The sequence below is a fragment of the Porites lutea genome, chromosome 9 (genome assembly GCF_958299795.1).
Source record: "Porites lutea chromosome 9, jaPorLute2.1, whole genome shotgun sequence".
NCBI classification, from domain to species: Eukaryota; Metazoa; Cnidaria; class Anthozoa; order Scleractinia; family Poritidae; genus Porites; species Porites lutea.
The window spans coordinates 18789852-18807944 of NC_133209.1; positions in this window are offsets into that span (position 1 = coordinate 18789852).

Consider the following 18093-nt stretch of genomic DNA (forward strand, 5'->3'; position numbering starts at 1 on the left):
TCTTTCATATCTAAAAACATAAACTGGGTCACTGAAAATTGTTTCTTTCTCTGCTGGAAAAATTGTCTCAAGATCCTTGTCTAGGTTTCCCACATCGAGGAAGCCATCTTCATCCGGAACGGCCCTCACAGAATAAGATGAATAAACTAGTGAAACATCTTAATTCATTTTAGTTATGCAAGCTTATTATTTAGTTTACTGTTCACTGTTTACATTTTTTGGTATGTAAATTTCGTTTGCCCGTTCCCTTTCTTTTTCAAGCTTTAATCACAGAATATTACTTGTTTTTATCACGCTTTGTAAACTTATTCATCTGTAGTTGCATAATCTGTACAGCTCCGGTTCATACTCTATTATGTGGCAAATGACGATGGATTGTTTACCCTTTCTTGCTTCCCTTGAGCGACTTCCTTCCTTGCAAAACAAAAACCTTTGCGGTAGCGTAAACCTAATATAGTGTATGAAAAGTACTTACCGTTCAGACTTAAAATGACGAACTCAGAAGTAAAGACAAAGATCTCGACGACAGGCTGTGCTCAAACGAATTGAAAAGGTGTATAGCGAACTTACCGAATACTTCCTTTATCAGCACTTGTGGTTAGACTGGGTCACTTCATTACACGATCATGTGATCAACGAAAGAAAGAAAAAAGAAAAATAACAGTGATATCTATTCAAATAGGATTTTGAAACAAGGAAGTCTTCCGTATTTCGGTCGTTTGAACGTAGGCGTCATTTTACTACCACCAGTGAGAATTCACTTCGCCGTTCGTTTCACATCTTAATCTGCTAATCAGTCTTTGCCAGGTTTAAATAACAAAAGCCCTAATTTTGCACAAAAAAAAACAAAACTCTGTAATATTCTTTTTCTGGTAGTAGTTTTAGCAGTAAAATGACGTCGTCGTTGACATGACCAATTTTTGGTCTTTTGGAGTGTCGTCCTGGTACAAGTATAAAAATCAGCCCCCCCGGCTTTAATTTCAACAACCCTCTCTGCGAAAGCACTACATAACTGTTTCCAATCAAATGGTACAATACAACGGTTCACGGTATAAAACATTTTTATTATGAAAAACAGTTGGCGTCTACTCTGTTAATGAAGTATAATTATCTGAAGCTAGGATTGCGGCAAAGATTGCGGCCACTTTGAATGATCCCAGTAGTGTTGTATATGATATCTCTGTATACGTATAAAGCTGACAAAGTATTTGTCCTTTCCAAACTTATAAGGAGGGCTTCCCTAGCTCCCCCCCATCCCCCACCCCTCTTCCAACATTCGCTGCACCACTGTGGTTTAGTGTTTCTCCGTTGTCAGTTCAAGTGTTACTTTCTTAATTTCATTACAGTGGCACCTCTTGCAAACGACTTGACACAAAGAGTTAAGACCAAGCGTTGACATCATTTAAGGAGGCGTCCATCGTACTATAGGGGTAGAGATTGCATTAACGTTTCCCACCTTCAGGAGCTTGGAAACTGTTTAAAGTGGAGAGCTGTCAATTGGCATAGCACAGGCATCACACAAGTCATACGCAAAGAAAGAGTTTGTGGTATATATTAACTTAACCCGCGTGGAAAGCGTTAAAAGAGGGAATTCGGGCGCGTGAGAGCGCAAGGGGCGCGCGAGGAGGGAAAAAGATAACTTTTTCCCACTCCTCGGGCGCCTGAATTCTCCCTTTTGAACCCCTTCCCCGCTTGTCACGCCGGCTATATACGACTGTGAGAACCCTGTTTATTCCGGAACATTCCTGATGGTTACATTAATAATAATCACTGCATTTCCTCTGTGTAACCTCGTGGGTAGAACATACCTGAAGGTTACGTTAATAATAATCATTGCATTTTCTCTTTGTAACCTCGTGGGTAGAACATACCTGATGGTTACATTTATAATAATAATCACTGCATTTTCTCTCGGTAACGTCGTGGGTAGAACATACCTGAAGGTTACGTTAATTATAATCATTGCACTTTCTCTTTGTAACCTCGTGGGTAGAACATACCTGACGGTTACATTAATAATATCACCGCATTAGCTCTCCGTAACCTCGTGGGTAGAATATACCTGACGGTTACATTTAATAATAATCACTGCATTTGCTCTCTGTAACCTCGTGGGTAGAACATACCTGAAGGTTACGTTAATAATAATCATTGCATATTTCTCTTTGTAACCTCGTGGGTAGAATATACCTGACGGTTACATTTAATAATAATCACTACATTTGCTCTCTGTAACCTCGTGGGTAGAACATACCTGAAGGTTACGTTAATAATAATCATTGCATTTTCTCTTTGTAACCTCGTGGGTAGAATATACCTGACGGTAACATTTAATAATAATCACTGCATTTGCCCTCTGTAACCACGTGGGTAGAACATACCTGAAGGTTACGTTAATTAAAATCATTGCACTTTCTCTTTGTAACCTCGTGGGTAGAACATACCTGATGGTTACATTAATAATATCACCGCATTAGCTCTCCGTAACCTCGTGGGTAGAGTATACCTGACGGTTACATTTAATAATAATCACTGCATTTGCTCTCTGTAACCTCGTGGGTAGAACATACCTGAAGGTTACGTTGATAATAATCATTGCATTTCTCTTTGTAACCTCGTGGGTAGAATATACCTGACGGTTACATTTAATAATAATCACTACATTTGCTCTCTGTAACCTCGTGGGTAGAACATACCTGAAGGTTACGTTAATAATAATCATCGCATTTTCTCTTTGTAACCTCGTGGGTAGAATATACCTGACGGTAACATTTAATAATAATCACTGCATTTGCCCTCTGTAACCACGTGGGTAGAACATACCTGAAGGTTACGTTAATTAAAATCATTGCACTTTCTCTTTGTAACCTCGTGGGTAGAACATACCTGATGGTTACATTAATAATATCACCGCATTAGCTCTCCGTAACCTCGTGGGTAGAGTATACCTGACGGTTACATTTAATAATAATCACTGCATTTGCTCTCTGTAACCTCGTGGGTAGAACATACCTGAAGGTTACGTTGATAATAATCATTGCATTTCTCTTTGTAACCTCGTGGGTAGAATATACCTGACGGTTACATTTAATAATAATCACTACATTTGCTCTCTGTAACCTCGTGGGTAGAACATACCTGAAGGTTACGTTAATAATAATCATCGCATTTTCTCTTTGTAACCTCGTGGGTAGAATATACCTGACGGTAACATTTAATAATAATCACTGCATTTGCCTCTGTAACCACGTGGGTAGAACATACCTGAAGGTTACGTTAATAATAATCATTGCATTTTCTCTTTGTAACCTCGTGGGTAGAATATACCTGACGGTAACATTTAATAATAATCACTGCATTTGCCCTCTGTAACCACGTGGGTAGAACATACCTGAAGGTTACGTTAATAATAATCATTGCATTTTCTCTTTCTAACCTCGTGGTTAGAACATACCTGATGGTTACATTAACAATAATCATTGCATTTTCTCTTTGTAACCTCGTGGGAAAAAAATTAATGCCTCTCTCCTGGAAATTTTGCCCAGTCCTTTGAGCACAGTGATCTTTGGGTAGCGAATTCACGAAAACAGGTAAAACGCTTTTTTTTTTAACAACAGCGTTTATATTATTTGGCTTTTTGAGGGGGATTAAACATTAATGGAAAAGAATATAAAAAAAGCTTATAAAGCGGAAAAAGTTATCTTTACAAAATGCGCTTTGACAATGTCAAGGAGTGAAATAAGCTGAAGTTTTGTAGTTAGCCCGAAGAAAACCTGTTCCTGCATGAAAAGCAGTTCTGATTCCCTTCTCTTAACTAGAAGAGATGCATATCCCTGTGGACCAGTTTTTTAACCTGGAGCGATTCCCACTCACTTCTGATACTTTATTGACACGAGTTCCTATTTCAATATGTCTAATTCAAGCTTAGCCGCGTGATAGCTCTTCATTAGCGAAAAGGTCAAAGTGATATTTTGATTGACGTGTTGTTTTGGATCCTGACGTTTTTTAACACCTTTTTTCTAGCTTAACTGGCGAAGATATTCTAGGAATTTGCCCTTCAATTCCAAATTCTTTGATGTGCCGCCAGATGCCGTGAAAAAATATCACCGCTTGCGGCTCCTCGTGTTATTTGCACGTAAACGAGTCCCTTTGATTTCAAGAAGTTATGTTAACATTTACCAAAACAATAGAAGTTTAATAACAAGGGTTAATTTCTGAAGTCTATAAACTATTGTATAGTTTTTTTCGTTAATTTTGTTATCGTGTCCGTTTGGACCCCGGTTGGTATGACTAATTTAAAGAGTAAATAGATAATTGGTAGGATGAAGATAAAGGCAACTACGTCACGTGATTTTAGGAAGTTTCTCCGCGTTGTAGAGTCTCAAGAAGCACGAGGGAAGGGCAAAGGATATATATATATATCAAATATTCCAATCGTTTAAACACGAGAAACGTCAGCCAGACTTTCTCAAGTTTTTCTTAGTTCGTACTGTGCACAAGTGTGAATTATAATGACAGGCAATTATCTGTGTTTGTTATACATAAGAATGTGACTCCATCAATAGCAAGCTTTCACTCAGCTAATTCTAAGTTAAATGTGCATAATTGACTTAAATATAGTAGTTCAATTAAAATATCGTGACCTTTCTAACTGTTTTTGGTGTTCTACTATCGTCCACGTGACCGAACTAAAATTAGATTCTAACGAAAGGACAGCTGTCCAGTTCAAGATTGAAAGAGCATACTGTCCAGCGAATTGTATGTTACTTCCACCCTATCATAACTCTGAAATACAAGCCGTTGCATTTGTGTGCTGTGGGCTAAAGTAGAAGGGAACTTTTAAGGGGCTATCCACATGGTACCAGATTCGGAATGACTTTAATTCTGGAAAGAGTTCATTCCATCTCCATATATTTCTCTGTATTTGTTCACATGATACCGAAACGACATTTCGCTACCGTACAAATTGTTCCGGAATGAGTTATTCCAGTTTTCATTCCGAATGAAATTCTCGTTCTGGTGCGAAATTTCATTCTGAGTCATGTCAACTCAACACGCACTTCGTTCCGCATTGAAAATCGCAAATCGTGTAGCTATATCTGGAACGAGTGGCGCATGATCTGGCGCGAAAACCACGCGAGCGAGAAAGTCTCTATGAGCCTTTCGATTTTACCATGTGAATGCAGAACAAACTTCACTCTGGAACAAAACTTATTCCGGAATGACAATCATTCCGGTATCATATATATGAACACCCCCTTACAGAAGCTACAGGTTTAATGGTTTGTAACGTTCTCCTTGCGGTTGCCGTCAATCGTATCAAACTGGACCTATAGTTGCCTAGAGTTCTGATTTCACGACAAAAGTCTCAAAAGTAATTGCATTCAACGCAGAATGCACTCCTTGACAGATTGTAGTGAGATTCAATAGGAAAGCCGTATTAGACTGATCGCTTGAACGATTCCTGGGGCACAGCAAAACGTTTGAAAACTACTTATATTATTTTAACATTTAGCATCACTCAATGGGTATGTATTACGTGTAAACTACGTGGGAAAGCGTGGACAGAGGAGGCGAATGGACTTGTAAAAAATCCGTTTCCCTCTTCCACCGACCCTTGCTGTTTTCCCAGGGGAACGTGTCCTTTGAATGGGTACTGCGAAACTTGATTATTACTAATGTTATTCTAAAATTTCGAAACACTGATTGGGTATTTATTACATGTATTAGCTGCGTCGGAAATCCTGGAAAGAGAAGGCAAATGAGGTTAAATTATTCCACGCTTCCAAAGCCTTCTGGCTGTTCTCCCAGCAAGAGAACATGTTCCCACTACTACTTTATTCAGCATTGTTTATGCAGTGTCCACTAGGCTCCGAAGTGTTAATGAAACAACTCTGAAGGAAGAAAAAATGTCTATAATAAAGGGATTTTCGTTACTATATAAGTAATAGAACGAGACTCATTAACTTAACTATCATCCTTCAGCGAAGTCTGGCGTGCAAACGGATAACTTAATACAGCATCACCTCCTAGTAAAAATTAAGGTAACCATGATGAAGAAAATGATTAGAAATAGCTTTGTTGCTCACTAATAAACAGATTTTCCTCTTCTGTGCCATTATAGAAAATGTATGCTAATATTAGACAGACAGACAGACAGACACGATAAACTATCGTTATGTCTATTATAAGTTCGGTTGAACTGATTACTCCTATTCTCAAAACAAAATTTCCAATTCAACTAGCAAGACTTAAGTAGGATTAAATGGTTGAAACACTTTTAACAAGTAATTGATGATAACTACACAATATTACAAATATTTGGTGTGCGATTTATTGGCTGAATTAACTGGGCACGGTCGTCACGGCTAAGGGGCTGCTGGGCATCCAAAACACGCTGCATATCGCCTATTAAACGGTACGTCCTTGCGACGTCAACATGGTCGGGTCCAAGCTTATTCAATTGTATGGACAAGGCACGTTCATAATACTCCTTGGCCTGTTGATGCTCACCCAAGTAGTTATGCAGGTTACCCATGTTATGGTACGTACTCGCGACGTCAACATGGTCGGGTCCAAGCTTATTCAATTGTATGGACACGGCACGTTCATAATACCCCTTGGCCTGTTGAATCTCACCCAACTGCTTATGTAGAATACCCATGATATGGTACGTCGTCGCGACGTCAACATGGTCGGGTCCAAGCCTATTCAATTGTATGGACAAGGCACGTTCATAATACTCCTTGGCCTGTTGTTGGTCACCCAAGTAGTAATGTAGGTTACCCATGTTATGGTACGTCCTCGCGACGTCAACATGGTCGGATCCAAGCTTATTCAGTTTAATGGACAAAGCACGTTCATAATACTCCTTGGCCTGTTGATGCTCACCCAAGTAGTTATGTAGGTTACCTATGTCATGGTACGTCCTCGCGACGTCAACATGGTCGGGTCCAAGCTTATTCAATTGTATGGACACGGCACGTTCATAATACCCCTTGGCCTGTTGAATCTCACCCAACTCCTTATGTAGAACACCCATGATATGGTACGTCGTCGCGACGTCAATATGGTCGGGTCCAAGCCTATTCAATTGTATGGACAAGGCACGTTCATAATACTCCTTGGCCTGTTGTTGGTCACCCAAGTAGTTATGTAGGTTACCGATGTTATGGTACGTACTCGCGACGTCAACATGGTCGGGTCCAAGCTTATTCAATTTAATGGACAAAGCACGTTCATAATACTCCTTGGCCTGTTGATGCTCACCCAAGTCGTTATGTAGGTTACCCATGTTATGGTACGTCCTCGCGACGTCAACATGGTCGGGTCCAAGCTTATTCAATTTAATGGACAAAGCACGTTCATAATACTCCTTGGCCTGTTGATGCTCACCCAAGTAGTAATGTAGGTTACCTATGTCATGGTACGTCCTCGCGACGTCAAAATGGTCGGGTCCAAGCTTATTCAATTGTATGGACAAGGCACGTTCATAATACCCCTTGGCCTGTTGAATCTCACCCAACTCCTTATGTAGAATACCCATGATATGGTACGTCGTCGCGACGTAAACATGGTCGGGTCCAAGCTTATTCAATTTAATGGACAAAGCACGTTCATAATACTCCTTGGCCTGTTGATGCTCACCCAAGTAGTAATGTAGGTTACCTATGTCATGGTACGTCCTCGCGACGTCAACATGGTCGGGTCAAAGCTTATTCAATTGTATGGACAAGGCACGTTCATAATACTCCTTGGCCTGTTGATGCTCACCCAAGTCGTTATGTAGGTTACCCATGTTATGGTACGTCCTCGCGACGTCAACATGGTCGGATCCAAGCTTATTCAATTTAATGGACAAAGCACGTTCATAATACTCCTTGGCCTGTTGATGCTCACCCAAGTAGTAATGTAGGTTACCTATGTCATGGTACGTCCTTGCGACGTCAACATGGTCGGGTCCAAGCTTATTCAATTGTATGGACAAGGCACGTTCATAATACTCCTTGGCCTGTTGATGCTCACCCAAGTCGTTATGTAGGTTACCCATGTTATGGTACGTCCCCGCGACGTCAACATGGTCGGGTCCAAGCTTATTCAATTGTATGGACAAGGCACGTTCATAATACTCCTTGGCCTGTTGATTGTCACCCAAGTGCTTATATAGGTTACCCATGTTATGGTACGTCCCCGCGACGTCAACATGGTCGGGTCCAAGCTTATTCAGTTGAATGGACAGGACACGTGCATAACACTCCTTGGCCTGTTGATTGTCACCTATGTCGTTATATATCAGAGCCATGTTATGGATAATTTCTGCCTCTTCTAAGTGATCAAGAACTGTCTTGTTTTTTTTGTGTTTGCTGAATTTTAAAGCTACATGGAAGTAGTCCATTGCTGATAGGTACTCACTATGGAGATGGCAAACACGACCAAGCACGTGAAAGTCATTCACAGTTATATATAAATCTTCAAAACTGGTTTTGATAAATTTCTCTGTGCTAAAGAAGACACTTTTAATTTCGGCAGCTGGAGTTTTCAAGTGTGGAACAATATGCCTACTTTCACACACAGAATCTGCACTGTGCAGGATCTTTCGCATTGCTTCGTTTATATACTTACTAAATGACTCCACCGCAACACAAACAACTCGGACATGTTCATCAGTTTGCATTTGTTCTTTTACTAAACTCTTGACAATATTGTGTACTACGTTATGCAAACGAATGTTGACATCATCCTCTTTGTCGATTAACAGTAAGGAGGAACCTTGGATCTGAATGTCTATTTCCTCTTCATCACACTCTTTATCAGCATTTACAACGTAAGTGGTCAACAAGTGTAGCCTCACTGGCTCTGGTGCACAAAGAGCAAGAAAGGTAAAAGCATGCTTCATTATTCTATTAGAATCAACTTCCGCTTTAACGGCCATCCGAGTCGCTTCTGTCATAGATTCCGGGTAGATATTGTTAACTTTGCTAAGTTCTTCTTCGGTACGTTCACGCTTTCCTTTTTCTAGTTTTTGTAAGTACTCCTCCCAGCCAAAGTCTGGATTGGTATTTCGTACCTTTCTCACGTACACTCCTGCACTGGCTAGTGCAAGTGGCTGGTAATCCAAAGCGTCTGCTACCTTTTCCCCCATGTCATCATCTGTGATTCCAGTGAGCTCGAATAGAAGGTTGGCAACGTCAGTGTAAATCATGCCTTTGCTTATAGAAAGGTGAGATGTGATTGGACTTTCAGGTGGGATACAGGAGCAATCCTGCGTTGTGATAAGCAGCTGGCCTTTGCCCCACTGCTCAGTCCCACGCTTAGGAAGAAACTGAGCCATTCTTGCGAGATTTGTGACATTGTCAATCACCAAGAGCCAAGATGAGTATAGGTGAATTTTTGTCGCAATTAAATCTTTGATTTTGGCTATTTTCTGTTCAGCATTTAAATCCTTGGAGTTTTCAGTGGAAGTTATAGTGTACGCTGGACAGCTTACTTTTCTTGCCAGTGAAAAGTATGATTCTAAAAGCGATTCTAAGTTTTCAGCATTTAAAGTCATAACAAATGAAGGAGCACTCGTGTCTTCTCGGGCTTCTTTGTAGAAATTCTCAGCAACCAGTCCAGCCAGCTGGGATTTGCCACTCCAGGGATTGCCTGAAATATAACAAAAACTTAAACTGTTCACGTTAGCCTTCCTTAAGGTAGTCAGCTTCTGTGACACTCTAGCAACGTCAGAGTCGCGACTTGCGATCACATGGGGAGGTCTGGGTGGAAGGACGCAAAATGGCTCCACTTCGCGCTGAAGTTGCTCTTCAAAGACCTTGCGCTGTTCTTCCGTAGTTTTTAGCCTGTCCTTGTTCTCTTGAAGTTCCACATCTTTGTTCAAAAGCTCTTTTGTTTTCTCCTGTAATTTAGTAGCTTTGTCTTGAAGTTCCGCATCTTTCATCTGAACGTCTTGAGTGAGTTTCTGATTACTTGTCTTCACATTTTGCAACTCACTGGTTGGGAAACTTTTCTGCTTACTTACAGTTTGGATGTCAGCAGTAGACAGGCCAAGAGCTCGAAATGCTGTCTCAACTTTTCCAACAATGATGCTGAAGTCTGCATTTGAGAGCTGCTCTTCTGGCATGTGAGCGAAGTCTTCATTTCGGAACTTTCTGAGAGTATCAACATTGATCCCTATCAGTGGACTTAGTCCACGTCCGACAGAATCAGAATTCCGGATCGCATAAAAGAGCATAGTACAGTCCCATTGTGCCCTGTCTCCATTTATCATCGTCGCTAACAATGGAGCATTTCTTCGTTGATTAGCAGGGGACTCACCGTTTTTAAAGTCCCGGCCATTTTGAGGCGTGTCCTGCCATTCTCCATATGCTGCCTTGTAACGATTATCCCATTCTTGCTTGAACAGTAATCTCAAAGCTGGGGGCAATATATCAGTGGCTATGTGACAAACCCGGAAGTAGTTAAGCTGTTCTTCCGAGAAGATTTTAGCCGCCATTCGGTTACGGAGGGGTAACAGTCTTGAAACCTAGTGTTTAAAAAAAACGCAATTTAACTACGCCGAAAAGTATAACGCATGATAACGGAAACCAAGGTACTCATGGGCAAAACGGCCGGCAAATTATAGTCTCTCTGATTAGTCGAAATGACTAAAGCTTTCATTTTTGTTGCAAAAGTAAAACAAATCCAGACAATGCATGTTTATATTTTCATAAGAAATACAACACGCACACTGCGGTAATAAACATAAAAAGCAGTAAGGGATTTTTGATATTTCAACTTTAATAATAGAGCTGCAACTGCAAGTATCTTAAATTAATTGGACTGCGATTAAAGAAAACATGCCATGCATTTAGGCCGTCTTTGGTGCTTTCGTCCTAAGATCCTTCAAATGTTTGATAGCTTTCAGCAATTAAAGTTCGGAAAATAAACCCGGCTAATTAAAAAAAGATGGGAAAGAGACGAGAGAACAAAACTGAGACAAGCCGCTTTTGTTTCGACGCTCGGGTGTTAACCCAAGCATGAACTATTAGGACTGCCAGAAGCCCGGGAGGGTAGTCCCTTTACTGGCCGATACTGGGAGGCTCCGCCCGAAAGGGGACCTTTTTCAAACGTCAGGTATGTAAAAGGGTAGGGATTTTACTTGATAATGTATATAAAAGGATAGGGAGATCTCTCATTGCAGCCTGTAAAAAAGGACCTAAATTGACGCATTTTATGGCTGTGAAAAAGTCAAGAAAATTCATGCCTTAGTAATTTGTTTAAAATACAGTGCATTTACAGCGGTTAAAAGTGATGCAGCGTTCTAGGCCAGGAGAAAATATCTAAACTAGGACTGTGAAACGGGTTCTATTTGTGACTGAATAGAAGGTATACGCTAGGGGTACGTTGTATGTCAAAAATGGTACATAATAGGGTAAGGAAGGGGGGGGGGAGTGTATGTAAAATCCGGAACAGGCCCGGAACACCCCCGGAAAACTCTCAGGACACCCCAGAATACCCCGGAACAACCCCCTGACTGACCGGACTTTACCGGAAGACCCGTAATTACTAAAATTAGGTTAAAAAAAATACAAAACCAAAACAAACCTAAGATATCTTCAACGAATCAATAAATATCTTTCATCTGTAACTGGAAAACGGAGATGGGGCCAGATTGACGAATTCACCACTACACAAATGACTTCTGAAGATTTTAAGAAAGTAGTCAGTTGCTTTTATACGAATACTTACTAGTTTTTTGTCTGAAATATAGCTGAAAGAGCTGCTACTGAATTCAAAAAAAAAAAATTAAAACCAAAAATAAAATATCTTCTAAACAAATGTCTTGCCAATTTGATGTCTACCGTGTTCGAGGTGTATGACTTACAATTAAAGCTCACTTATTTTGATTCTGTCTTGTTTTCTTTCATTTTGATATTTTGTCTTTGATTAACAAGAAAAATATCCTTGATTTTAGTGTTTCAGTTTCATTTTGCAGCTAATTTTTGTTTTTTTCTTTCGAGTGATAGATTATATTGCATGGAGAATTCTTTGTTCTGTAGGAGTTTCCTGGAAGGGGGGCACTCCCGTATTAGCCTGTGTACAGGAAATATCGGGGGAGGAGACGTCTGTGAATCGCCGTCGTTAATCGTGGTCCGGTATACATTTGTATAAATTATTTTTTTGTTCTTTCGCTGACAGTTGAAAAGGCACATGTAGGTCGAAAAATAGCCCTGGCGTCTGTGCACAGGCTAGCCGAACATCTGCACGCAATGTCCACCCAAAAGTTCAGATATAAGATCTCTGGTTACAGTGAAGCCAGGTCAAGCGTACCTCCTAAGAGACCGGTCATAAAGCACGGGGGGGGGGGGGGGGGTGGCTATGAAAAAAAAAAAAATTTAAAAATTTAATTTTAAAAATTTTTTTAGTGACCCACCCCCGAGTTATTTGACAAAATTGGGGCGGCCCACCCCGGGAGTGGCGCAGAAAAAACTACTGACCCACCCCTTAACCAAAACTAGTAACGCTGATGTGGATAGTCACATTAGGGAACATTGGCTTACCACTGACCACCTTCACTGCCGGCTGTCAGCTAAGTCATTCCAAGCAGCAATCCCAGAAGGCGATTCAGAAGAGGAACCCTTAAAGCCAACTGACCGCCAAGCAATTAATCACAAGATTAAAAAACTTCAGGATTTGAAAGAGAAATCTGAGAAGCTGAAGAGTAGTATCCACAAAGAGAATGTCCAGCAGTTCACTAAAAAGTCTGCGAAAATCATTAGTGGGCAAGAGTGTGGGCAACGCTTCAAAAAAATGCTTGGGAATGATTGCAGAATTGCAAAGTAATATTGACCAGACTTTGATGAGGGCAGAGACCCAAAAAGAAAAACACAAGAGAATGTATCCTTTTGCAAAAGAAACATTCGTCTCGAAAAAAAGAAGAGTGAAAGAAAATAAAGCAAAAGCTAGGAAGCGACGCCGTGAAAGAGCAGAGAAAAATTGTGAGAGAGTGCTCTCCGAAATCAGTCACTCATCATCTTATGGTGAAGTTATAACCTCCGATCATTGTAGTATGATAGGCCTTAACAGCTTAACAAAGAGAGATGGTAGGTGGTTAAAACTATTAGTAAGTAAAGGTAAATTTACAGTGGATGCTATTGAAACAATCAGAGAAAACGTGTCACCAGTTGTATTGAGTGCTATAGATGATAGTGATGATGATGATGATGATGATGATGATGATGATGATGATGATGATGATCAGAGGAGGAGGAGGACGAAGAGGAGGAGGATGGTAATGCTTCTGAGGGTGATGGTAATGGTGAAGATGACTAAAGATGATTAGAAGAAGATATTAAAAAAGATGTTAACATAATTTAATAGGTTCATGAACACACAGTAAAGCTTTGTTCTAGATTTTATACTATAAAAAGCCTCCCACGTGACTACTCTTCAGATTTAAAGACTGTACATAAATAGAAACAAAATATGAAATAAAATAAAATATATGAAAATGTATGAATTCCGGTTGTCATATAAAGTTTGATTAATGTGGAAAATTAGATTTATTGTTAAAAAGGATTCTCTAACGTTTGTAGTGATATGTGAATAATTTAACATGACCCACCCGTAATGCAGTGCATTATTTTTCCTGACCCAACCTTTTTAACGTGTTAAAAAATAGTGACCCACCCCCAATTTTTCATAGCCCACCCCCCCTGTACTTTATTCGAAAGTTGAACCGTTAGTAGTTGTAGCTTTCAGATTCATCTCTGTGGGCATTCTTGCATGCGTAATGAGCCGTGAATTCACACGCGATTCAGTTGCGAAATTTCTACCAGCTCAGTTTCCCTGAATTTGATGTAAACGTCTTCTAAGACATTTAATCCATTCAAAGATTTTCAATCTGACCAAATGCAGAGAAGTTCTCTCAAACTATTCACTGCTCATTCGGCATACAGGAATGCCGATTTAAATTTGACACTAGTTACGGGAACTACTAACGGATTCATTTTTTCAAATAATCAGTTCAGTAAGAGAATCTTTTTGGGGTAAGCTTGACCTGCCTTGGCTGTTAACGTTGGATTTTGTATGCCTTCTCTTTTATTTACAATACCGACCGGTACAGACAGAAGCATCCGCAACCCGTACAGCAAACATCGGTGGTCTTAACTTCTCATGCCTTTTCGAGAAATCCGAAATACAAATACCGGTAAACAAATATGAATGACCACAAAGGCTGAGCTTTTCCTTGGGGAATCTATTTTGAGGTTCATTCACCAATCACAACACCGGAAATTATTTGGGTCATGGCATTAACATTACAACCAATCAGAGGCTGTCCCCAACATTCCGGGGAAACGAGAACACGATTATCGTCGGTGATTCACAGACGTCTCCTCTCCCGACTTTTCCTGAGGGAGGGGGGACGTCTGTACACAGGCTACCGTATTCGTCCTTGACGGTAATGTGCCCCTGAGCAGGGCAAAGGGTCGTGGACCGGAATCCTTTACAAGAATGTGAAGGCTGGATATAAACAGTGTACATTTGTGATACCAACACTTTTTGACCAAAAAAAATCAAATTCCAAGACATTAGTTTGAAAAATTACTTACTTCTGTATGCGAAATGAAACGAATCAAGGCCCTAATATACGGTCTCTTTTGTTCTGGGTTTGAAGGCCTCGGCGGCAAAACTTCACCCAAACTTAATACCCCTCAGGGATTGTGTTCTTCTTGAGATTAGTGAGCCTTTGGACTGAAGCGCGACATATGTCCTTTAGTTCCTCCGTGAATAAATACTTTTGTTTTAGCTTAACATTTATGCGACTGCTCTGATGGTTGTTGAGGCAGCTTCCTCGAAACACACCTTGAAAGAGCCCTTATTGAATGAAGTCAAGAAGAAAAAAAAAGGACACGACAAGACAAGAAAAGAAAAGAGTTAGATTAGCCAAGATATCATTCTCTCTTGATTAGCCCAAAACACACCGTCGCATGGAACCTTAATTGATATTGTTATTGGAAATCATGCATTGCGTACGCAACCTACAGATTAGTAAATTATCTGCTAGCAGATAACAAACTAAGATTTGCAGGTTGCGCTGATTTCCAAAATTAGCAGTAGGCTCTTAGCCAACGAGAAGACAGGAGTACAATGTATAATAAATACAGTCATTTAATATGTCATTATATTTAGTGTAGCTCTGCAATGAAGTTTACATAAAAAATAATGTTCATGTTTCTTTGTGAGGGTGCCTGTTCCTTAAAAGCCCGGTTGTTCCCTTCGGCCCTCCTAGCCGTTAGTCTCGTTCGGCCATGATATATGTCTGAGTGTCCTGGCCTTGAGTATTGCTGACCACCCACTACGGAAGCTGTCACGTGGGTAAGATCCATATCTATCTCATTTTGAAAATCAAAAACGCTATTTGAGAAATCAAAGGTTGGCTGAAAAATCAAAATGAAACACTAGTGAATTTTATAAGTGATACTCCTCGAACAATGTAGACATCAAATTAGGTAGAAGATATTGAATATAGGGGAAAATATTGTAAATCCCTCATTAGCCTGTGAACAGGCTCTCTGTTTGGGGAAAAGGTGAAAAAATCCCTTCCCTCTCCTCGAGATTTTTTCACCCTTTCCTCAAACAGAGAGCCTGTTCACAGGCTAATTCGTCATGGGCTAATCAAGAGAGAATGATATCTTGGCTAATCTAACTCTCTTCTTTTCTTGTCTTGTCGTGTCTTTTTTTTTCCTTAACTTCATTCAATAAGGGCTCTTTCAGCTATATTTCAGACAAAAAGCAAGTAAGTATTCGTATAAAGGCAACGGACTACTTTCTTAAAATCTTCGTAAGTCGTTAATTAGCGTGAATTCGTCAAACTGACCAGGAGCCTGATCTGACCCAATCTCCGTTTTCAGTTACAGATGAAATATGTCTATTGATTCATTGATGATATTTTAGGGTTTTTTCGGTTTTGTAATCTTTTGGCCTGACTTTTGTAATTAAGGGTGTTCCGGGGGTCCGGTTTGTCAGGGGGGTGCGCCGGGGTATTCCGGGAAGTCCTGAGGGTGTTCCGCGGTGCTCCGGGCCTGTTCCTGGTTTTACAGACACCCGGTAAGGAGAGATGTATGTTGGATAGGCCATTTCCGAGTTCCCCCGGGCCTCTGTATCAAAACGAGGTTAGGTTTAATCACGTATCACGTATTTTTTGGTAGTTTTACTTACTTATCTTTTAGATATGCGTAGGATTGGTATTTTTCTTAGGTTTGTTTTTCCTGTGCGTAGTTTTTGCTATCGTTTCTCTTTTTAACACCTATTTTTTGCAAGTTAGGCGTGCCTGGGCGTTTATTTTAATCCCTTCTAATCAGGATGTTATGTATCTGTTTTATACTCTTGACTCGTCTCCTGTCACATAAGTATCTGTTTACTTGCATATAAATACGAGTACTTTTGTCTAGTTTCCTCGAGTTGGGTTAGCTCGGCTATTAAGCTTTGCTATTTAACTGTGGAGCTTAACTCCCCAGAAAGTCTCGACCTCTAATAATTTTTGCGTAACATTTCCTTATTTCGTTGTTTCATTCTCGCGCTGTAATGATATATTTCATTTTTTGTATTAGCTTTTATTTCGTTTTGTCGTTAGTTTTGTTTGTAATTAGGTTTTCGTTTTTCTTTTGTAATAAATATTCATTTAAGCCTACTCCTTGCATCCAAAGGATTCATGTAGTTGTGCCACGTTCCTGCTCTTAGGCCTCCGGCCGTTGGCGGCGTTGAACCGCTCGCGCCACTCGGTTCCAAGTTAAAATAATGCATGTTCAGTGTTTATTTTCTCACAGTCTATATTACAATCACTTTTGTTTATGTTAGAGCTGAAAGAAACCCATCTTAAATTTTTGGAATAAGTCCAGCTTTGTCCTTTCAAATCGAGTCGAAGATTTCTTCGCAGCGCAACATGACCATGAAAAGCACTGGGGTTGAGATATCTCATAGCCTTACGTTACAAAGTACCTTTTTTTCGTAACGCTACATATGAGCGTGACAGTGCGAGAGAAAAAGGCCATTATAGTTTAGAACAGAATGAAAACATTGAGCAAAGGCTTCAGTTTCAGTTTATTACTTCTGCATATTAAAAAATATACAAAAATAAGTAGGCTAAAGAAGAAATTCTAAATTGTATTAAAACTGAGCTAGTGGGGAGGAACTGCCCAAGGGAAACCATCGGGCTTTTAAAGAATAGGCACCCTCAGTTAATTATTACAAAAAAATATGAACATAATTTTACATGTAAACTTCCATGCAGAGCTACAGTAAATATAATAACATATTAAATAACTGTATTAATCATTAGTTGGGAATTAATAAAGTTAATTAGTCGGTAATACCGAGCAGGGAGTGGTGGTGTCCCATCTTAAATTTTGCTACACTATAGAGCTCGCGCAGCATGACCTTGAAAAGCACTGGAGTGGAGAATTCTCATATCCACTAAGTGAATTTTTTTTTCTATCACTGTTGTGAGTGTGACAGTCCATCATACGGTAGTTCAGAACAGAATGAGGAAACGGGTGGCTTTTCTAAGTAAAACCACGACCTCGTATGTGCTCCTGCAAAACAGAGAAGTGTTTTCATTCCCGGGGAGGCGGGGCATTCTATGCTCGTAGCCTTCCTGGCAGGAGTTCGAAAGGGAAGAAAAAAAGTTTATTCTCGCGCCTTTCCGTTTCCCTTTAAACGCCCGCTACGCAGACTACCGTACTCGTAATATCCCACATTCGATATACTAGCTAATTAAAATCCTACGAGCATTTCTGGTCATTTTCCTATATTTGATTTGGTTTTCTTTGTACTCAAGTCTTTTTTGGGAACTATGAGGCAATGGAGTGAAAATTTGCAATTCTGTCCCTAAAGCCCCGGAGTCATGTTAGAATTTTAATGTATCGAAAGTGGACTGGGTGTGGTGGAGTGGCCTTGGCTTTATTTACTTAAGAAGACACAAAAAGCAAGCTGCGGCGATAAATATGAGGAAATGGATTTACAACCAACCATAAATGAAAATGTAAGCAGTGAAAAACTTTACCCTCTTTAGATGGCATGCTTTTTCTTTTATATGCAAACTTTCCTACCATA